The sequence below is a fragment of the Carettochelys insculpta genome, chromosome 21 (assembly GCF_033958435.1).
Source record: "Carettochelys insculpta isolate YL-2023 chromosome 21, ASM3395843v1, whole genome shotgun sequence".
Lineage (NCBI taxonomy): Eukaryota > Metazoa > Chordata > Testudines > Carettochelyidae > Carettochelys > Carettochelys insculpta.
Window position 1 is genome coordinate 25,160,583 of NC_134157.1, and position 14,449 is coordinate 25,175,031.

The window sequence follows — 14,449 nt, forward strand, 5'->3', positions numbered from 1 at the left end:
GGCACCCCAGTCCCACCCTCACTCTAACTGAATGCCCTCCCCCAGAGCCAGGCTCCCCCAGTCCCACCCTCACTCTAACTGAATGCCCTCCCCCCAGAGCCAGGCACCCCGAGTCCCACCCTCACTCTAACTGAATGCCCCCTCCCCCAGAGCCAGGCTCCCCCAGTCCCACCCTCACTCTAACTGAATGCCCTCCCCCAGAGCCAGGCACCCCCAGTCCCACCCTCACTCTAACTGAATGCCCCCTCCCCCAGAGCCAGGCACCCCAGTCCCACCCTCACTCTAATGAATGCCCTCCCCCCAGAGCCAGGCACCCCAGTCCCACCCTCACTCTAACTGAATGCCCCCTCCCCCAGAGCCAGGCACCCCAGTCCCACCCTCACTCTAACTGAATGCCCCCTCCCCCAGAGCCAGGCACCCGCAGTCCCACCCTCACTCTAACTGAATGCCCCCCCCCCAGAGCCAGGCACCCCAGTCCCACCCTCACTCTAACTGAATGCCCCGTCCCCCAGAGCCAGGCACCCCCAGTCCCACCCTCACTCTAACTGAATGCCCCCTCCCCCAGAGCCAGGCACCCCCAGTCCCACCCTCACTCTAACTGAATGCCCCCTCCCCCACAGCCAGGCACCCCCAGTCCCACCCTCACTCTAACTGAATGCCCTCCCCAGAGCCAGGCACCCCCAGTCCCACCCTCACTCTAACTGAATGCCCTCCATTTCAAAGATTTGTGCTAGTGTATACATGGCCCCTATGTCTACACCTCAAGGTTTTTCAGAAATAACCATTCTTCTGGACTCCAAAATGCCGTGTAGGAGCGCGGCCCCCCAGGGGGGCTTCTGGAAGAAAGTCCTTCTTCCAGAGGCCCCTTCTTCCCAAAAATGGAGGAAGTGCCCTGTGTAGAAATGGCCTGAGTCTGTTTCGAAACTGAAAGGAGGAGGGTCAGGAAAAGTCATTCGTTTTGGTGGAGATACTATTTTGAATTAAATGACCTGTTTTTCCAGAATAACAGGCTTTGCAGTGTGGATGCAAGGGATTTTTTTTCTTGAACAAAGTAGTTTTTACGCAAAAAACAAACAAACAAAGAAAAGTGCAGACAAGTCCTCTGTCAGGGGGCTCGGTGCCACTATCTGGGAAAGTAAACCATACTCAGTAGGTGAGTGGGTTAACAAGCAGAAGGACTGCTTCCCTTCCTTTGATGCTCGTAATTACCTCAGGCAGGACACTTAACATCTCCCATCCTTCCGCCCCCTCCTTCAGTCCCATGTACTTGATTTGTCAGTTTTCATTGCAATTTTTGTGGACCTCTGTATTTATAAATGTCAATCTGTATTGGAAATGAGATTGATCTGATGAAGTGCATCTGTCCCACGAAAGCTCATCACTGAACAAATCATTTTGTTCGTCCTCAAAGTGCTACATTTCTACTGTTCTGTTTTGTTGGAATACAGACTAACACGTCTACCTCTCTGTTACTAAGCTCCACCTATGTTAACTGTGTTACACTGTCACTGATGGCTTACAGGGAAAAGCCCCAGCATCCAGTCAGCCCCTTCCCTGCATTTCAGGTGAATCCACTGAGGAGCTATTTCTGAGCTGGCAGCAGATTCTCTTTCAAAGGCAGAAGTGACACACACTGGATGCAGATGCACAATTCCAGAATCCACTGGCCAGCTGTGCTAGCTCTGATACACCAGAGTTTTCCCTGCTCTGCTACTGGGCGACTTGTTGGAAAAGCATCTTTTTGTACATAGAACCCTTCATTCTAGGCTTTCCAAAGCTGTTTCTCAACCCTTCCTTCTGTTTCTGCTTTTTTAAATTACAAACTCAACGGCATTTAAATCAAACTGCATATAAACTTCTTCCAGTATCTTACTTCCTGCTTATTGTCTGTTAGTCTGTGTGCAGTTACTGTGTGAGTTGAATGATTTTCAGTAACCCTAGTTACCTCCCTTATGGCTAGCCAGGTGCACAGAATGCAGATCTGCCAAGTTCTTCTACAAACCGAGTGCTACAGCGTTAGCAAAAGACAAACACAAAAGGAGAAATTGTAGTTCCATCAGGAATAAGTATTCACCATGACTACCTGTGAATATTATCATAGAATCATAGAAGAGTAGGACTGGAAGGGACCTCGAGAGGCCATCGAGTCCAGCCCCCTGCCCTCATGGCAGGACCAAGCACTTTCTAGACCATCCCTGAAAGCCATCTATCTAACCTCTTCTTAAATAGCTCCAGTGATGGAGATTCTACCACCTCCCTTGGCAATTTGTTCCAGTGTTTGATCACCCTGACAGTTAGGAACTTTTTCCTAATGTCCAACCTGAACCTCCACTGCTGCAATTTAAATCCATTGCCTTTTGTTCTATCCTCAGAGGCAAGGAAGAACAAGTTCCCTCCCTCTGCCTTATGACACCCTTTTAGATACCGGAAAACTGCTATCATGTCCCCCCTCAATCTTCTCTTTTCTAAACTAAACAAGCCCAATTCTTTCAGCCCTTCTTCATAGGTCATGTTCTCTAGACCTTTGATCATTCTCGTTGCTCTCCTCTGGACCCTCTCCAATTTCTCCACATCCTTCCTGAACTGCAGTGCCCAGAACTGGACACAATACTCCAGCTGAGGCCTAACCAGCGCAGAGTAGAGCGGGAGAATGACTTCTTGTCTTATGCTTTCTTATAGCAGTAATGAGGTAATTGCACTGCATTAGAGTACAGTGGCAGAAAGAACCATAAGAGTCTCAAAGAAACCTGCCTCTCTCCCTCTCTTCCCAGTATAAAATGTCTAATTTCAGATCAAATAGCTCAGCACACTGCTGCAGCCAAAGCTTTAGGGCAAGCACCTGGCTCTTATCCTCCTGGCCTTGGAAAAGAAGCCGGATTTTTCAGGTCACATTAGGTTGACATAAAGTTCAACAATAAATTAAAAATCCACATCCCTCCTCCCCCGCCCTCCACGAGTTCAGAATATACGGTATCTTCATCAGCGAGTCCCTGGGACAGTGAACAAGGAATAGTTCCATCTCTGGAACAATTGTGGAGCCCTCTTAGTAATTCTGCTGTTAGAGAACGCAGCACCCATCTGCACGTGTGTATGGGAAAGATGGAGTAACCCAGACAAACAGCCTCAGAGCAAGAATTATGTATACAATGTTGCACAGCACTCAGCTGTCTTGGGAATGAGCACCACAAAAATGTTGTGGTAGAAAAACACCAGAATGAGAGTAGGGTGTAATTCCCACACTGCAGCTTCTTGACTGTATATCTCAATGATGAGGAACTGCCCTGGCAGTTGTTTTCCATGCAGTCCCTTTCTGCCTGCGTTGGAACCACACGGGGAACACTGTGCTAAAAAAAAAAAAAGCATCAGACACTCAGTGGAGAACAGCCCACTCTGAGCTATGGCTTGGCAATATGGACACTGTCATCAGACATTATCACACAGTGACAAGGAGAGAAAAGTAATGTCCAAGTTAGTGGCCCTGTATACCCCTAACAACAACTAGCACTATCTGCGCAAGATGAAACATCATTGGCTGTCTGCAAAAAGAGAAGTTACTCACCGTAGTAACGGTGGTTCTTCGAGATGTGTCCCCGTGGGTGCTCCATGTTAGGTGTTGGGCTCGCCCCGGCGCCACAGGTCGGATTTTTCCAGCAGTTTCTGCTGGACCGCGCATGCGCTGGCGCGCGCCGCTCCCAACCACATGCGCGGTCCCAGCCACGTGCTCGATCTGGTCCCCGCCAGTTCCTTGACCAACCGCCTCGGATGCTCCTGCAAAACACTAAACAGAGATCCGAAGCGGGGAGGATGGACGGGTGGTGGAGCACCCACGGGGACACATCTTGAAGAACCCCCGTTACTACGGTGAGTAACTTCTCTTTCTTCCACGAGTGTCCCCGTGGGTGCTCCAAGTTAGGTGACTACCCAGCAGGAACCCAAGATAGGAGGTGGGTAATCGGATTATGTGCAGCTTGTCCCCGAGAGGACCGCTGTCGAGAGACGGGTATCCTCTTGGAATACCCTGTGAAGGGCATAATGTTTGGCGAAGGTGTCATAGGATGACCAGGTCGCCGCTCTGCAAATGTCTTTTAGAGCAACGCCCTTGAAAAAGGCTGTTGATGCCGCCACCGCCCTAGTGGAGTGAGCCCTGGGCGGGGCCAGTAAAGGAGTCTTTTTGAGTTCGTAGCACATTTTTATGCAGGATACGATATGCTTCGAGATTCTCTGCGAAGAGAGACCTTCTCCTTTCGATTTGGGAGCGAGAGAGACTAGGAGTCTATCCGTTTTCCGGAAGAACTTAGTCCTGTCTATATAGAAAGCCAGCGCCCTCCTCACGTCCAGGAGGTGTAGGCGCGCCTCTTTGTTAGAGTTATGAGGCTTTGGATAAAACGAGGGTAAAACTATAGGTTCGTTAATATGAAACACTGAAGAAACTTTGGGAACAAAGGCTGGATGCAGCCGTAAGGTTACCGCCTCCTTGGAAAATACTGCGCAGGGTGGCGTTGCCATAACTGCTGCAAGCTCGCTCACCCTGCGAGCTGACGTGATTGCGAGAAGAAAGGTCGTCTTTATCGTAAGGAGACGGAGGGAAACCGTGGCTAAAGGTTCAAACGGTGGTCCCGTTAGCGCACTAAGCACCAGGTCCAAGCTCCACAAAGGTGGAAGTGGTTTCCGAGGGGGGTATAGGTTTACCAGCCCTTTGAGGAACCTGGTAACCATGGGATGGGCAAACACCGTGTGCCCTTCCTCTTCATGTCTGAAAGCCGAAATAGCGGCAAGGTGGACCTTTAACGAGGATAGGGAGAGTCCTCCTCTCTTGAGGTCCAGTAAATACTCTAATATTACAGGTATAGGCACAGCAAGGGGGGCTAACTGTTTGCTAGAACACAATGCAGTGAAGCGAGTCCATTTCTGCTTGTAGGTCTTCCTGGTGGAAGTCCTCCTGCTACTTTCTAGGACTTGTTGCACTTCCTCCGTACATGTGCTCTCTAGGGAGCTGAGCCATGGATTAACCATGCCTGTAGTCGTAGGCCTCGGGGTTGTGGATGCACTAAGGACCCCTGAGCTTGCGTGAGCAGATCCGGCGCCACCGGGAGGCGCATCGGTGGACGGTCCGACATGCGCAGGAGTAAGGGGAACCATTGCTGTCGATCCCACGTTGGGACTACTAGGATCATTCGGGCTCCCTCTCTCCTGGCTTTCTGCAAGACTTTGAGGATAAGCACTGTGGGAGGAAATGCGTAAAGCAGGGGGCCCCTCCGGGAGATCGCGAATGCGTCCCCCAGGAACCCCCGTCCCAGTCCTGCCCTGGAGCAGTATCGTGGGCACTTCTTGTTGTGCTGAGTGGCAAACAGGTCTGTCTGGGGAAAACCCCATGTGTGAAAGATCGGTCGTAGCAGATCGGGACAGATCTGCCACTCGTGCATGAGTGCGAAGCGCCTGCTCAGCTGGTCTGCCTTCACATTGTGAGCGCCTGGTAAGTACGAGGCTTTCAAGGTTACATTGTTGGCGATGCACCAGTTCCACAACCAGACTGCTTCCACACATAAGGCACAGGACCGAGCTCCTCCTTGCCGATTTATATAAAACATGGTGGAGGTATTGTCTGTACTGATCCCGACTACTTTGCCTTGTATATGGTCTCGAAAGCGTCTGCAGGCGTTGAACACTGCTCTGAGCTCCAGTATATTTATGTGCAGCGACTGTTCCGTAGGGGACCACAGTCCCTGCGTCACCTTTTCGCCCATGTGTGCTCCCCACCCTATGTGGGAAGTGTCTGTAGTGAGGAAAACTGATATTTGTGGTTGATGAAAGGGCACCCCTGTTAGCATGTTCTTGGGGTTCACCCACCATTGCAGGGATCTGCGCACCTCTGTCATGGGCGACACCACCCTGTGAACGGTATGTGCTGCCGGTTTGTAGATGCTCGCCAGCCAGTGCTGCATGCTGCGCATGTGTAACCTGGAGTTTTGTACTACAAACGTCGCTGCTGCCATGTGGCCCAGCAGCTGTAAGCACATCAGAACCGGCACCGTAGGGCTGAAGGTGATGACTTGCACGAGGGAACTGATGGCTCGAAAGCGTGTCTTTGGTAGATAAACCCTTGCTGTGATAGAATTTATACGTGCCCCTATGAACTCTATGTCCTGTGTGGGGTCTATCTTTGATTTTGCCAGATTGATGACCAGGCCCAGCGAAGAGAACGTGCCTGCTGTGATGCGTATCATGCGAAGTACCTCCTCCTTCGAGGCCCCTTTCAGTAGGCAGTCGTCCAGATATGGGAATACAAACACCCCGTCTGTGCAGGTAGGCTGACACCACTGCCAAGGTCTTGGTGAAGACTCTGGGGGCCGAGGAGAGGCCGAACGGCAGAACCTTGTACTGAAAATGTTCTTTGCCTACCATAAACCAGAGAAAGCGTCTGTGAGCCGGGTGGATAGTTATGTGGAAATACGCATCCTGTAAGTCGAGGGCTGCGAACCAATCTCCATCGTCCAGTGCCGTAAGTATAGAGGCAACTGTAATCATCCGAAAGCGTTGCTTGCGCAGGTACCGATTGAGGCCCCGAAGATCTAGGATGGGCCTCCAGCCTCCTGTCTTTTTTTTCCGTGAGGAAATATCTGGAGTAGAACCCTTTCCCTTGAAGTTGCTCCAGCACTCTTTCCACTGCCCCTATGAGTATGAGATGGTCTACCTCCTGCTTGAGTCTCACTTCGTGGGAAGCATCCTTTAGGTGGGGCCTGGGTGGAGGTCGTGGTGGTGGGAGCGACTGGAAGGGGACGGCGTACCCCGTGGCTATGATCTCCAGTACCCATTTGTCTGTGGTGATCCTTTGCCACTGGTCGTAGAATGGTCGGAGGCGATGGTGGAATAATAGCTTCGGATGACACTGCACGATGGTAGTGATGGTGCAGCCCTGGATCTGTGTGTCAAACTTGTGGCCTTTGGCCCTGCCCCGAGGACGCATGGCTCTGTTGGGAATGTTGCCTGGGAGTTCTGTATTGCTGGTGCTGTTGATGTCGCCCTTGCTCGTAACCCGTGGTACTGGGGACGCTGTGGTTGATACTGGTACCATCTTTGCTGAGGGTAATACTTTTTCTTCCTATATGGAGGGGTGTAAATCCCTAAGGTCCTAAGAGTAGCTCTTGAATCTTTACTGGAATGAAGGACCGAGTCGGTTGATTCAGCAAACAGCCTCTGCGTGTCAAAGGGGAGATCGACGATCTTCGCCTGCAAATCCCTCGGGATACCCGATGTTTGGAGCCAGGACTCCCTGTGCATGACCACTGCCGTAGCTGTTGAGCGTGCTGCCATGTCCGCTACGTCTAGGGCGATCTGAACTCCCGTCCTCGAGGCTGCGTAGCCTTCCTGCACGATGGCCTTGAGCACCGGCTTCTTGTCCTCTGGAAGCGAGTCCATGAGGGAAGTCAGCCTGGAGTAGTTGTCAAAATTATGGTTCGCTAGATGCGCTGCGTAATTCGCCATTCTCAACAGTAGAGTAGAGGAGGAGTAGACCTTTCTGCCGAACAGCTCCAGTTTCTTGGCATCTTTGTCCGTTCCCCCTGTCTTGTACTGAGAAGTTTTCGACCTCTGTTGAGACGATTCCACCACCAGAGAATTTGGTTGCGGGTGGCTGAACAGGAACTCCATGCCCTTCGCCGGGACGAAGTACTTCTTATCCGCTCTCTTGTTTATAGGTGGAGTGGACACAGGGGTCTGCCATATTGTGGTGGCGGACTCCATGACTGCTTCATCAAGCGGAATAGCTATTTTGGAAGAGGCCGGATGTCTCAGGTTTCCGTCCCCGTCCGCGATTGCCCTTGGGGATATTGAACCGTCTGGGGGGATCTGTCCCTGGAACTATGCCCTGCGTGATAGGGGTGACCATGGCAACACGGGCACTGCTCCTGAGATGGGGACCTGGACCACTCTCGAGGCGCATACCCCCTGCACCTGGGGGAGCAAGATCATCTGGATAATTGAGATACTGGAGAGACTGACTTTCGGTAGTACTCCAAAGGTTCAAAGCCCAAAAAGGGTGAAGGTGGTCCGAGCCATGGTGAGGCTGGCTGTAGGAATGGGGATGGGGGCTCAGGATAGGCTGGGGGTGACCCCTGCCTTCTTGTTGGGGTCCGCAGCATGAGCGGAGGGCTCAGAGCGAGCAGCCCTGCAGCCCTGTCTGGAGAAGGGCTGCGGTGCCGGGTTTTCTGTGCTGCCTTTCCCCTCCCCTGCGGGGCTGGCTCCGCCCCCTTTCGCGTCGGGGATCTCGGCCCCATTGTCTGCGCCGCGCTCGGCACACTCCGTTGCGGTGCCGCGCGGGTGGTCTCCCCCGGTGCCTGGAGGCCGCGTGCCTGCGCGCTCTGCACCGCCGGTTCCCCGGGCATCGGTGCTGCTGCCTGCGGTGCCGCCAGTTCCGGCGCTTGCCTGGCCGCCGCCCTGCCCGTGGTGCGGGGCGGCTGTTTGATTATCGGAGGCTCAGCCTCTGCCACGTGCATCTCCACGCCACCGCTGCTCAGCTGTAACTGCGGCTGGGGGCTATGCGTTCCACCCGTCCCGCTCGCTGTGGCTGCCAGCAAGGATCGGGTTGGTGAGAGCTTCCTCCGTTTTTGCACTGACGGGGTGAGGGAGGCAGCTTTCCTTTTATGGGCCCCTGTGGGTCCCTCCTGCTGCGGCCGCTCCGGCACTTCTGGCTGGAGGGCCTTGTCGAAGAGCAGCATTTTGAACCGCATCTCCCTGTCCTTCCTTGCTCTGGCTGTGAGCTTAGCGCAGAAGGAACATTTCTGGGTGACATGAGATTCCCCAAGGCACCTTATACACTGACTGTGCCCGTCGGAGGCTGGCATCGCTTCGCGACATGACTCACACTTTTTGAATCCTGAAGAGGACATTATGGTGAGTCTTTGAGATGTTAATAGGGTACTTAGCACCTTCTCTGTGCCTGTTCCCCTCTCTGACTCAGCCTGCTGCGGCAGGAGGCCTAATGGCCCTACGTCCCCGGGCCTCCGGTGCTCCGCTTGTTACTAAGACTGGAAGCTTTACTCCTTCCTTTATTTTTTTTTTTTTTTGGAAAACAATAACAAGCTAACTTAATCTAAAAGACTGAAAAAGAAACTCTAAAACACTTTAAGAACGTTAAATACGCTGACTCTGGCCGTAGCCTGAGCGGATTCTGTCTGCAGCCGATGGCGGTTAAAGAGGAACTGGCGGGGACCGGATCGCGCACGTGGCCAGGAGCGCGCAAGGGAGCAGCGTGCACCGGCACATGCGCGGTCTGGCAGAAACTGCTGGAAAGATCCGACCTGCGGCGCCGGGGCGAGTCCAACACCCAACATGGAGCACTCACGCGGACACTCGTAGAAGAATAAACTTTGCGCAGGGCACTCTTTATAAACCTAAATACATGAATAATAAATTTAAAAATAAAATAAAATACTCGTATGCCGTTCCTGTCCCCTGTTTGCAGGCAGGGTAGTCATGGTGAAAAGAAGGGGAAAAAGTTACAGAGCAGCAATAAGGATATGATGAAAAAATAAAGATTTCTTTCTGAAGATGAGGAGTACATAAAATAATCTTCATCTCCAATAGGATAAGAAATCTGATGCCAACTTAAGTAACTTAAAAGTTGTTCGCAGTTATATATTACTTGTGACACATTTTACACTAGGCAGTTATGAAAAAAGTCATAAAAATGCAATTAAATGTCTCAACTGTTGCTCTTTTGGAAATTAAAACAACACACAGTGTCCTTGCTGCAGCTTATATTACTTACTTAAGACTTGTGCAGAGTTATTTTCACCAGTTTAACCATGCTTCTTTTCCATAAAAATCTGTTGTTAATGGATCCCTTGGGAACTCTGAAAATAACAAGATCTTTAATAAAAAAAATTAATAACAGTAAGAGCAAACTCAAGTTAGAGAGGCTTCTTGGAATACATTAAAGGTTCTATTTTAAAAGAAAAATATTTGCACAGAAAATCTCCACTGTTTGATTTTCTACACAGCACTGTGCAGCAGGTAAATCAAAACCACCATTCTTCACAAGAAAAAGAAGAAAAGTGGAAGTCTTCAGAAGAGGCAGACCATATCACTTCTGGGGGTCACTGAAAACACTGCAGGTTGGTCTTGCTGCTCCACAGGTGCAGAAATAAATTACTTCTTGTGATACAGTAATGTAAAATAGTACGATCTGCTGGGTAACAAATCCACTACACATAAATTACTTTTACATTTAGACTCATATGTTTATTAAATGTTCTGATGGCAGCGTTGCTTTCGTTTGCTTAGCCAGAAAAGTATTCAGCAGCTGAATCATTTGAGGTACCTGCATGCTAAAGAAGGTATATCAATTAAGTGACCCAGGAACTAAATTATATAAACAGAGTGTGTTAGTATATGTTACCTTCAAGCCAAATACTGAGTTCTGCAGGTCTGTGTGTTCAAAAGCTAATAATACGCATACCCAAGTACTTAACAAACAGCATTTGTCATGTATTTGTCAGATCAGTGTGTCAGCATGACGTTCATCTAGCTGTAGCCTGGAACAAGGTGCATAGCTGCCTTCCACAATTTTAGATTTTCTGACTTATAAAATCTAGTGGTCAGTATAAGCAAGCATAACCCTTCAGGCTGTCTTCCTAGTCATCTGTGCTGACCCCTGTTTCTTCCTTTGCTTTGCTTCTCACTCCCTTGGACAGGCTTCTGTTGCCTGTAGTTCCATGAACCTGTGATGCGCATCTCATGGGTGCAATTCCACTTGTAGTTCATACCACAAAATTAAAAAACACTCCCACAATGGTGTTAGCAATGCTAGCATAGGGAAGCAGTGTGCCCTAGTAGCTATTGATTGTGCTATGGAACCAATTCAAGTAATTTTAGCTAGGGATATATGAACAGCTCACAAAAAATGCCTGCCTGAGGTATATCAGTGGTCAGGAAAGCAGAAAGGAAGTTTATATTTATGGCACCTACCTATCTCTGCCTCGTAAGTTAGTGTATACATACTGTATACTTTCCATCATAGCAGCTTCCCTGTGCTGCTGCCTTGTAATGACTCATCTAATAAAAACAGACTCTAGTTAAAGACAAAGAGCTGGTGCATTGTATAGGCACAAAGACTAAGTCCATTCCAAACACAAAGGGGACATCCTCCCGAGGACACTGTTCTGTCACCCAATTCCACCAAGGATCAGCATTGCAACAATGGGAAAGGGACCTCGCATACTGGGAGGCCTGGAATATGCCATGTGAGAATAGGGTGACCATCCATCCCATCTTGGCCAGGACAGTACTGTATTTCAGGCATCAGAAAGGTGTCCCGATTTATTTTAACAAAAGGGCTAATTGTCCCGTATTCATGCCCCCTGCTGAGCTGCCCTTCCCCCAGGTCAGCGCAGTCACAGCTGCAAGTACCAGGTGCTGGCCAGAGAGCACCTGTATAATATACTGACTGGCCAGGTGTGCAGACAGTAGCAGGAGAGGGAGCTAGTGGGAGCCGTACCACAGTGTAAGGCTTGGTATGTTGGGGCAGGGAAAGTGGGTAGTGTGTGTCCCCCACAGTCCTTTATGCTGCCCCTCCAGCTAGGGAAAAAACCCTTCTCCAAGGCAGGGCTTGTAGCCCCATTCCAGGTTTCCTGAGGCTCAGCAAAGCCGGGAGCCACGCCTGCAGGACTGCAGCCACCTTCCTGGCACCCTGCAACCCCGTTCCCGGTGCCATGTGGCATGGGGTTTGGGAGCTCCCCTGCCGGATGGCAGCCCCAGCTGCTGGCAGCACAGGGCAGCCAGGGAGATTCCCTGCAGCAGGAAGGCAGCCAGTTCCCAGCACCCCACAGTGTGGAACAGTCAGAGTGCCATTCGGTGTGACAGCTGTGGAGAAGCCTTCCCCCATCCTTCCTGGGGCAGCAGCCACATTGTACCCAATTGTTTGGAGCAGCCTCCCTGCAGCCAGCCCCCTTCTCTGCTGGGCTGCATTCCGGGTGCCCCATGGCTGGGCAGCCACCCCAATAGCCAGTGAGGACCCCCAATAGGCCTGTGTCGCCAGGGGTCCCTTGCCCCCACTGGGAAGCTACTACCCCTATACCCAGGCCCAACACTGCAAGGCAGGAACTCCCATGTCCAGTGCCCCACTGCAGGGCAACAGCTGGGAGTGGCAGGGCTAAATCCTGCATTCCCCATGTGCTCCCTGTGGAGGAGAAGCCTCTGGAGCTCCTGAGGCAGAGTCAGGGCCAAATTAACTTCCTGTGGGCCTAAAGCCCGAACATTTATGTCGTCTTTTAGGGGGCCAATGGAGTATGGTGCAGGACTGAGAGACAGGTCCTTCTAAAGAACAGTAACCATTTACTTGTGAATATACATTTATAATTTTTTTCACCTATTATTAGTTATAAAAATGCAGTATGTCTTTTTAATGAGTGCTCAGTAAACACTTTTTTTTGCACATTTGTATGCCATAGGTCTGATTGATTTCCATTGAACTCGCTGAAATCTGAGCAATTTCACCAAGGCTGTACGTACACTATAAAATAACTTCGAAGTTAGCAACTCTGAAGTAGCGCATCTAAACACAAAACGCACTCTCCCTTACTACAAAGTAGGTGCCCCCTTACTTCGAAGTTAAGCATCCACACACAAGTAGCCCCTACTTTGAAGTAAGGGGCCAGGAAACAAAGCAGGCATGGGGTTGCATAGCTGATAAGCCCTTTTGGGCTTGCACCCAGCCAACCCCTTAAAGAGCTTCTCCCAACACCCACAGCCTGCACATGCTCAAGGCAGACAGGCAGTGGACAGCAGCAGAGCACGTGCAGGGGGGGAACAGACGGAGACCATCCCAGCTCACTCCCTCCCCAAGGACAATGCCCTCTCCACCCTGGTCAGCCTGCTGGCCATGCTGCTTGCCCTGCTATGCCAGCAGCATGTCCTGGTCACCTGCATGGGGCCCAGCCTCCAGACCCTGGCCACAACCCTCCAGACCCTCCCTCATTCCCCCCCAAGCCAGTGCCAGTGGGCCTACGCCACCAGCACTGAATGGTGGGAGCGGCTGTTGCTGGAGGGCTCAGATGATGAGCAGTGGCTGAGGAACTTCCGCATGACCTGGCAGACATTTGAGGACCTCTGCCACTGGCTCACCCCAGTCCTTCAGCACCAGGACACCCGCATGCGGCCAGCCTTCCCAGTGCAAAAGAGGGTGGCCATTGCACTATGGCGACTCACCATCCCCAACAGCAACAGATCTATCAGCCACCAATTCGGAGTCGGCAAGTCTACCGTCGGAGCAGTGCTAATCAAAGTATGGCCAGCCCCCACCCTGGACCCACCCTGGAGAGGGGGTGACTGGGAAAGGGGCAGGGGGGTCTCCCGCTCAGGCGTTCATGGACGTCTCCTCCTCCCCCCAGCAGGTCGTCCAAGCCATCAACACCGTACTCCTGCGACGCGTCGTGACTCTGAGGGACTTGGATGCTGCCCTCACCAGGTTTGCAGACCTGGGCTTCCCCAATTGTTTCAGGGCCCTGAACAGGATGCATGTGGCAATCCAGGCTGCGGACCACAGCGGGGGCACCTACGTTAACAGGAAGGGGTACCACTCGGTGGTACTCCAGGCCCTGGTGGATGTGAGAGGCTGTTTCCTGGATGTGTGTGTGGGGTGGCCGAGCGGGGCCCATGATGCCCAGGTGTTCTGGAATTTGTGGTGGGAGGCCAGATGCAGGAGGGCACGCATGTCCACCAATGGGAGCTCCCGCTCGGGGACATCACAATGCCTCCGTGCATCATGGCTGACACCGCACACCCACTGCACGCATGGCTCATGCAGCCCTATACTGGACACACCACGTCAGCCCAGGACACCTTTAATGATCACTTCAACCACATCAGGAGCCCAGTCAAGTGGGCTTTCGGGAGGCTGAAGAGTAGGTTTCGCAGCCTCCTCACCAGGCTGGATGTCAGCCTCCCAAATGTCCCTGTGCTCACTGCTGCCTGCTGTGTCCTCTACAACCTTGTGCAGGGCTACTGGGAGCCCTTTATCCAGGGCTGGGTCATGGACCCGGGGCCCAGCTATGAGCAGCTGTCCAACGCCCTGTGCCACAAGGCACAGAGGGATGGGGTCAGGGTGGCAGGCATTCACGCAGGGCCTACCCTGACCCTTCCAGCCCACGCACCGCACCACACGCCACACCACCCCCACACCCTTCACACTCCTGCCCCCCACTCTTCCATGAAGCACCAGGGACATGGGGCTAGAGTAGGAACAATGAACGTTAATGTGGGGAATAAAGTATGTCACAAAACTGAAAGGAATGTAGTAACATATTTGGTGTGCACAGGGGGAACGGTCGGCAGTGGGGAGACGGAGATCCAGGCCGGGGGATCGAACTGGGAAAGGGGCTGAGATGGGAGAACTGAACTAGGAGGGGGGCTGGGATGGGAGTAGGGTCAGTTGCCCAGAGGCGTGTGTCGCCCC

The 14,449-nt window shown here is 51.9% G+C and overlaps 1 long non-coding RNA gene across 2 annotated transcripts in view; it reads right to left on the minus strand.

Moving 5' to 3' along the window:
* LOC142024022 (uncharacterized) overlaps positions 1-14,449 on the minus strand; it is a 220,636-nt gene that overhangs the window by 107,141 nt on the left and 99,046 nt on the right. For both annotated transcript variants that reach the window (XR_012648367.1, XR_012648366.1), the window contains exon 5: positions 9,767-9,851. This is a non-coding gene — a long non-coding RNA (uncharacterized LOC142024022). The remainder of the gene's footprint in view (positions 1-9,766; positions 9,852-14,449) is intronic.